Source organism: Rhincodon typus, chromosome 48, assembly GCF_021869965.1.
Source record: "Rhincodon typus isolate 14 chromosome 48, sRhiTyp1.1, whole genome shotgun sequence".
NCBI classification, from domain to species: Eukaryota; Metazoa; Chordata; class Chondrichthyes; order Orectolobiformes; family Rhincodontidae; genus Rhincodon; species Rhincodon typus.
Window position 1 is genome coordinate 3,470,304 of NC_063379.1, and position 8,676 is coordinate 3,478,979.

General features: G+C 47.4%; 1 protein-coding gene across 1 annotated transcript in view; it reads right to left on the reverse strand.

The window, feature by feature from the left end:
- Positions 1-8,676, reverse strand: part of LOC125488011 (transmembrane protein 109-like) — a 16,011-nt gene that overhangs the window by 6,451 nt on the left and 884 nt on the right. The window lies entirely within an intron of this gene.

Consider the following 8,676-nt stretch of genomic DNA (forward strand, 5'->3'; position numbering starts at 1 on the left):
TTGGCTCTAATAATCAACTTGGCAATGGCAGCCTCAAAGAAAGTTTCATAGAGTGTATGAGGGATTGTTTCTCAGCAATACATGTCATGGAGCTAACCAGGGGACTGGCTACTTTAGATTTGGTGTTATGTATCGAGGAAGGATTGATAAGTGGTCTTGCAATTAAGGATCCCTCTTGGAAAGGAGAGACCACGCCTTGCTCGAGTTTTAAATTCAGATCGAAAGAGTGAGGACAGAGTCGCGTAACAAGACTTTTAGTGTTAGGCGAAGGTAATTTGTACAGGCCAGAGGAAGAAGTTGGCCTGAGTAGACTGGACAAAAATATTCTATCATCATAGAATCCCTACAGTGTGAAAACAGGCCCTTTGGCCCAACAAATCCACACTGACTCTCAGACCATTCCCCCCTGGACCCATCCCCCTAATCTACACATCCCTGAACACCATGGGCAATTTAGTATGGCCAATCCATCCCAACCTGCACATCTTTGGACTGTGGGAGGAAACCCACGCAGACATGGGGAGAATGTGCAAACTCCACACAGACAGTCCCCCGAGGGTGAAATCAAACCTGGGTCCCTGGTGCTATGAGGCAGCAGTTCTAACCACTGAGCCACCGTGCCGCCCCTAAATATTACAGGGCAGGGCAGTTGAAGAAGAGTGACAAGTGCTTAGGGAGGTTCTAAATACACCAAAGTTGGTGGTGTAGTGGACAGGGAAGAGGGTTGTCTAAGATTTCAAAGATATCTTGATTAATTGGGCCAATGGACTGAGGAGTGGTGCATGGAGTTTAATTTGGATAAATGCGAGGTATTGCATTTTGGTAAAACAAACAAGGGCAGGACTTATACAATTAATGGTAGGGCCCTGGATAGTGGGACCTGGGGGTTCAGGGACATAATTCTTTGAAGTTTGCATCACAGGGGGTGTTAAGAAGGTGTTTGGCATGCTTGCCTTCATTGCTCAGACCTTTGAGTATAGGAGTTGGGAACATCATGTTGAGTTTGTGCAGGATGTTGGTGAAGCCTCTTTAGAAATATAGTGTCCAGTTCTGGTCGCCCAGTTATAAGAAGGATGTTATTAAGCTGCAGAAGGTTCAGAAGAGATTTACCAGGATGTTGCTGGGACTGGAGGGTTTGAGTTGTAAGGAGAGGCTGGATAGGCTGGGACCTTTTTCCACTGGAGTGTAGGAGGTTGAGAGGTGACCTTGTAGAGGTTTATAAAATCATGAGGGATGTTGAGAAAATAGCCAGGGTCTTTTCCCTAGCAGGGGGAGTTCAAAACTTGAGAGCATGTTTTTAAGGTGAGAGGAAAGAATAGTTAAAAAACACATGAGGCGCCACTTTTTTTTACACAGTTCAGGATTTGGGCCAAGTGTAGGTAAGTGGGACGAGTTTAGTTTGGGAACATGGTCAATGTGGACTAATTAGACCAAAGGGTCTGTTTCCATGCTGTCTGACTCTATGAGCCTATGACCTCTCAATTAAAGAATATTCCTGAGAGGAAGAGGAATTGTAAAAACATGAAGAATCATCCATGGCTTAACAGGGAAGTCAAGGATAACATTAAAGCTAAAACTGGGGTATACCAGTTAGTACAAAAATTAGCGGCACCATGGAGTATTGGGGAGAAATTTAAAAAAGGGTTACTGAAAATGAATCAAAAAGACTAAGATGAAAACATGAATACAGATCCAAAAGCTTCTATAAACGCATAAAAGGGAAGAGAACAGTTAAAGTAAATGTTGGCCCGTTAGAGGACGAAAATGGCACAGTAAAAATGAGAAATTCAGAAGTGGCACAGGCAAAGACATATATCTTGTCTCTGTTTTCACAAAGGAAGTTAATAATCTCTTCCCAAAAAATTGCAGCTACTGTAGAGGAACATGGTATACTCACCAAAGCTACGGAGATGGGGATGACGTAAAACTGTTGGGATTAAGGGCAGGTAAGTCCCCTGGGCCCGATGGCCTGCAGCCTAGGGTATTAAAGGAGGCAGCAGCGGAGGTAGCGGGTGCCAAAATTTCCTGGATTCTGGAAAGGCGCTGATGGATCGGAATCCTTATTCACGAAAGGAGGTGGGCAAAAACTGGGGAACTAGAGACCAGTAAGTTTGACCTCTGCAGTGGGGAAGTTGCTGGAGTTAATTGTACAGGGGGAGATTACTGAACACTTGGAAAACTGAAGCTCGATTCACCAGCGACAGCATAGTTTCAAAAAGGGCAAGCCATGCTTGAAAAACTTGCTGGAGTTCTTTGAGGGTGTAACCAGCAAGGCAGACAATAGGGATCTGGTGGATGTAGTATATCTAGACTTCCAGACGGCATTTGACAAGGTGCCACACAAAAGGTTAGGTCCCAGAGAGTGAAGGGTAGAATATTGGCTTGGAAAGAGGATTGGCTGACTGATAGAAAGCAGAGCGCCAGGATAAATGAGTCTTGCTCTGGATGGTGAGCTCTATCTCGTGGGATATTGCAGGGTTCAGTTCTCAGATCCCAACGATTTCCAGTGTATATAAATGATCTGCAAACAGGGTTAGAGTGTAACATAGCAAAATCACAGATCGTACTAAAATAGGTGGGAGAGCAGGCCATGATGAGGAGACAAAGAGTTTTCAGATGGCTATTGTTAGGGTAGAAGAATGGGCAGGAATCTGGCCGATGGAGTTTAATGTAGATAAGTGCGAGGTTATCCAGTTCGGCTGGAAAGAAAAGGGCAAATTATTATTTAAATGGGAAGCAGATTCAAAGTGCATCAGTGCAGAGGGATCTGTGTGACTGTGCAGGAATCACAGACAGGGGGTCTGCAGGTACAGCATATTAGTAAGAAAAGCAGATGGAATCCTGGCATTTATTGCAAAAGGATTGGATTATAAAAGTAAAGAAGTGTTGTTACAGTCATACAAGATGTTGGTGAGACCACACTTGGATTATTGTATCCAGTTTTGGTCTCGTTACTTGAGGAAGGATGAGGTGGTGCTGAAGGTAGTTCAGAGGAGGTTCACCAAGTTGATTCCAGGGATAAAAGGGCTGTTTTAAGAGGAGCATTGAGTAGCTTGGGCTTGTACTGACTTGGGATCAGAAGAATGAGGGGGGGGATCTGATTGAGGGATATAAAATGTATAGGCGACTGAGAAGGTGGATGCTGAACAGATGATCCCCCTTGTAGGACAGTCTCGAAAAAGCGGCCAGAGATATAAAGAGGGGATAGGTTCAAAACGGAGAATGAGGAGAAACTACTACTCCCAGAGGGCTGTGAATCTGTGGAATCACTGCCCCAGAGCACAGTGGATGCAGAATCGATCAACAGATTCAGGACAGAAATCGAGATGTTTCTGATGAAAAGTGGGATAAAGGACCATGGGGAGCAGGAAGAAAAATGGACTAGAGACCAGGATAAGATCAGGCATGATCTTGTTAAATAGGGGAGAAGGGTCGAAAGGCTGCATTGCCTACTCTCGTTCCTAATGCACCAGACAATGTCTTAGAGTGATTGATAAACCACGATTACAGAGGAAACCGTATCTTTTTATCTTTCAAAATGTTTGACTGTCGACTGAAATGGGGAAAATGGACTATTCTAAATGCCAAGGATTACTGTAGTTTATTCAAACAAGTTAATGAAACTCCACATACAAACCCATACAGATCAAAACCGGGAATGACACTACTCACCATAACGGACCAGACAGTATAAATTCCAAGTGGAGTAGAACAACATCGCTTCATTGGAGGCTCCACTGGATGATGTCACCTAGTATGGTGACGAAATGTCTGAACGAGAACAAGCCAGTTCAGCGAGCAAGTCAACAACCTGGCCTTCTGCCTGTCAACAGCAACATGATTGGCTCCTGGGGAGCTGCGCATGTATTGGGAGTGAACGATAGGGCCAGAAGCCTTTGGACCTCCAGGAAAGGGAGGTCTGCAACAGAAAATACCCGAAGCCTGAAGAAGACCCACTTTCGTCACCCTACCAGCTGCTGTGAGCCGTTGCTTTTAACCAATAAATCAGACATTTTATGTGAACCAGTCGCAAATAAAAAGGTTCCTAGAGTAGAGAGAGATGGAAGAACAGCAAGTCCTGGAGTGCGAAGGGATCATTCCAGTGAACTCGTGGACAGGGACCATTGAATGGTCTTCCCGGTCTTTCCCTCTGTCCTTAACACCAATGTTTTTGTGTCTATCAGTGGATGTAGGTGGTGTTTATAAGATGGTTCAATTTTTTCACTGTATATGCCAATAGTTCATAACTGTTTATCTATGGGTGGAAACAATTTATAAAAGAAGTCATTGGAGCTCAGTATAGAAACCTGGTCTGTTCCTGTTAATCTGGGTCTAAAAAGATAGGAAAGTGGAGGCGATTTTGTTCACTTTGATCAAATGTTTAAGTTTGCTGATGAGCTCAGAGCTTGGTCTCCAGCACATTACCCCACTGAGGTGTAACGGTAAAGGGAAAGGCGTTGTAATCCTGGAGGACCCCCGGGCTGCTCTCACATCAGAGAGAGAGAGAGATGGCTGATGGGGGGGTTTAACCTGAGGGTCACCATGCCTCAAGGTGAGGGTTGAGAAGGACAATCCTTCATGGTCACCTCCTTCAGTGATAGCAAATTGTAGCGATAATTTATGAATTGAGTTGGGCTTGGTCAAAGGGAATATGTATGCTTTGACTCCGTCTTTATCTGACTGATTGTACCTCAGAGAAAACAAGTGCTTTATTCTCCCTTTATGGTTCCAGGGGCCTTTGTCACGGATATTTTCCAAATCGACCTGCTGCAGCCATCTGCTTCCCCAACCGCTGGAGGGGGTGGGATGAGATCGGGGCCTCTCCTGACTCAGAGGCAGGGGCACTAAAGCTCGCACCCAGAGGCTTTGTCGCTATGCAGATTTATGATGGCTCCTTTACGAACATACTTTACCTCGGTTCCTGGAATGGGAAGCCTGCTCTGTATTCAATTCCCACTCGGCCGTCCAACTACTGCGATAGGACTCCTGGCCTGGTGTCTGGGCCACTCTCTTCCACCTCCCCCGCCCCATCCCCAAACCTGGGTTCGAATCCCACCCCAGGACACGACGGCCGTAGAAAACGCAGTCAAAATGTGGAAAAAAAACTATTCGATTGATTATCTCCCAATGGGAGTCAATCAGTGGTAAGAGTGGAAGTGACTCCAGCCCAGGGTGGGTGGTGTCTTGTTTTAAATAACTCACTCACGGGACGTGGGTGTCGCTGGAATGCCCCGTCCCTAATTGCCCCCTCCCTTGAGAAGGTGGGGGTGAGCTGCCTCCTTGAACCGCTGCAGTCCATGTGCTGTGGGTTGACCCACCATGTCCCCTTAGGGAGGGAATTCCAGGGATTCTGACCCAGCGACACCGAAGGAACGGCCGATATATTTCCAAGTGAGTGGCTCGGAGGGGAACTTGCAGCGGGGTGGTGTTCCCATGTATCTGCTGCCCCTTGTCCTTCGAGATGGAAGTGGTCGTGGGTTTGGAAGGTCACAGCCCCTCAGGGCACACAGAGCAGGAAAGATCTAAGCTCCAATCCTGACCTGGTGCTGGGAGCAGGTAAACCTGTCTACAGTCTGTATCTACCAAAGAAGTATTTGATGTGCGAGCATTATACTTGTATCTCATATAGATTTCATTGAGGGGGCACTGCTGTGGTGGTACATTACCAATAGGATATTGAAGGGGATAGACAGTATCAATGCAGGTAAGATAGCTCCTATTGGTGAGTCTAACATGGTGGGGGGGGGGGGGAATATAAAAATGGGGGGGGCCATTTTGTCTGAGTTTGGGAGAAATTATTTCGGGGTGGATGGTGAACCTTTGGAATTTCTCTACCCCAGAGGAAGCTCAGTCTTTGAGGATATTTAAGGTAGAAATTGGCTACCAGCAGAGAGCAAGGTTATGGGCATAGTGTGGGTGATGACAAGGTGTGGAGCTTGAGGAACACAGCAGGGCCAGGCAGCATCAGAGGAGCAGGAAAGCTGATGTTTCGGGTCTGGACCCCTGCTCCTGTGATGCTGCCTGGCCCTGCTGTGTTCATCCAGCTCCACACCTTGTTATCTCAGACTCTCCAGCATCAGCAGTTCCTACTATCTCATAGTGTGGGTGAAATGTATTGAAGGGCTCACTCAGCCTTGTTACATGCCGAGGCAGGCTCAGTGGGCCAAATGGCCTGCTCTTAGTCCTGTGCTGCCTTCAATAGAGTGTATTAACTATTAATTTCGCATTATCCTCAAATCAGTAATGGAGGTAAACAGTAACAATGATTCCATTATAAATGAAGAGGACACAGGACAATACTTACAAAGCCCAATGAAATATCAGAACACACCAGTGATCCTTCACATTTAATAATATTTTACTTCATAATATATAATTACATTCAGTTACAAAGCAGATCTCTTCACAAATTATTTGAATATATTAAGAAATTCCACTTCAGTTTTAACAATAATTATTATTTTAATATAAACAGGAAAATTCACTGAAGATCCAGCAATATCCAGCCTTGTGTGTATCTCATCTGCAATAGCAATTGAGGACTCTCTCCAAAAATTGCGAGAGAAGCCTGGGTAAATGGAACTGCCGTTGCAGATACAGGATGCTACAGTGGGTCACATTCACAGCTGGTAGCCTCAGGGAGCCTGCACCCATACTGGCTGTGAGACGCAACAGGAGTCTCTCCCCTCCCCACTAGCAAAGGGTTTAGAATGGGGAGCTGGTACAGCAAGTGTGTTTCTGAGTCAGAAGTGGATGGGAAATGTAGAGGGAGCTTTACTCTGTTCCTGTATGTTTGCTGTCCCTGTCCTGGGAGTGTTTGATGGGGGGACAGTCTAGAGGGAACTTTGCTCTGTATCTAACCCCATGCTGTCCCTAAACTGGGAGTGTTTGATGGGGACAGTCTAGAGGGAACTTTACTCTGTATCTAACCCCGTGCTGTCCCTGTCCTGGGGTGTGTTTATGGGGACAGTGTAGAGAGAGCTTTACTCTGTATCTAACCCCGTGCTGTCCCTGTCCTGGGGTGCGTTTATGGGGACAGTGTAGAGGGGGCTTTACTCTGTATCTAACCCCGTGCTGTCCCTGTCCTGGGCATGTTTGTGGGGGAACAGTGTAGAGAGAGCTTTATCTAACCTCATATGTGTCATTCTATTCAATGTGTCCTGCCGTCTGTACCCTGCCCATAGCCCTATAAATATTTCCCTTCAGGTTATTATCTGCTCTAAAGGTTGCTTTTCAATCAGCTTTTGTCAGGCAGTGTGCTCTGGATCACAGCAGCAAGTTTGACCCTGACACCTCTTGCATGTTTGTCCACCACACTCTGTGACGATGGGAGCACTCTCTGTTTCCAAGAACAATTCCTGGTGCACAGATCCCGACCAAACACTCCACTCCTCTCTCATTTCCCCGTATCGACGTCCTCTCCCACGCTCTCTGCCTTCTGCTCTCTGTCCCGTCCTGTCCAACTCAATGCCTGTGTCCCCCACTCTGCCCCCACTTCTCCCTCTCAGCCCCACGGCTGATCCAGGCTTCAATCTCTCTGGGAATAGTTCATAGAATATCTACAGTGTGGGAACAGGCCCTTCGGCCCAACACGTCCACACTGACCCTCAGAGCATCCCCCACAAAGACCCATCCCCCTATAACCCACCCTAACCTGCACATCCCTGGGCACTACGGGACAATTTAGCACGGCCAACCCACCCTAACCTGCACATCCCTGGGCACTACGGGACAAGTTAGCACGGCCAACCCACCCTAACCTGCACATCCCTGGGCACGACGGGACAATTTAGCACGGCGAACCCACCCTAACCTGCACATCTTTGGACTGTGGGAGGAAACCGGAGCACCTGGAGGAAACCCATGCAGACACAGGGAGAATGTGCAAACTCCACACTGACAGTTGCCTGAGGGTGGAATCGAACCCAGGTCCCTGGTGCTGTGAGGCAGCAGCGCTAACCCCTGGGCCACCATGCCACCAAGAGTGAGATCTCCTCTCTCCTCACCTGTTTCCCTCCCTCTGCCCCCCCACCTGGCGCAGAATTACAGAATGATACAGTAGAGAAGGCCATTCAGCCCACTTTTGAAAGGTGCTATCCTTCACCCTTCCCTTGCTGTGTTACGCAGCAGGCCTTTACTTCCCTGTACGTGGATGGAGCCAGTTCTCTTTTGAGAAGATTGGGGCACATTCCATTGGCCTCGTGTTCCAGATCACTAGGACTCTCTGTGTGTAACGTCAGATCTCCTCAGCTCACCCTCTGGAGATTTCAACAACTGCCATCGATATTCATAGATTGACTGCAGGGTCACCAGGGGGACATTTTTTCTGAAGAAGGGTCCAGGCCCGAAACGTCAGCCTTCCTGCTCCTCTGATGCTGCTTGGCCTGCTGTGTTCATCCAGCTCTACACCTTGTTATCTCGGACATTCAGGAATATCAGCCTGCAATGACTGTGTAGTTTGCAGGCTCCCCTCAATAGGTACAGCCATCCATCAATCCCTTTGCTGTACTTCACCGCCCTGCTGTCTCCCCCAACTTTATACCCAGTGTCAGCGACAGGGCGCGGACAGCACGGGGTTAGATACAGAGTAAAGCTTCCTCTACACTGTCCCCCACATCAAACCCTCCCAGGACAGGGACAGCACGGGGTTAGATACAGAGTAAAGCTCTCTCTACA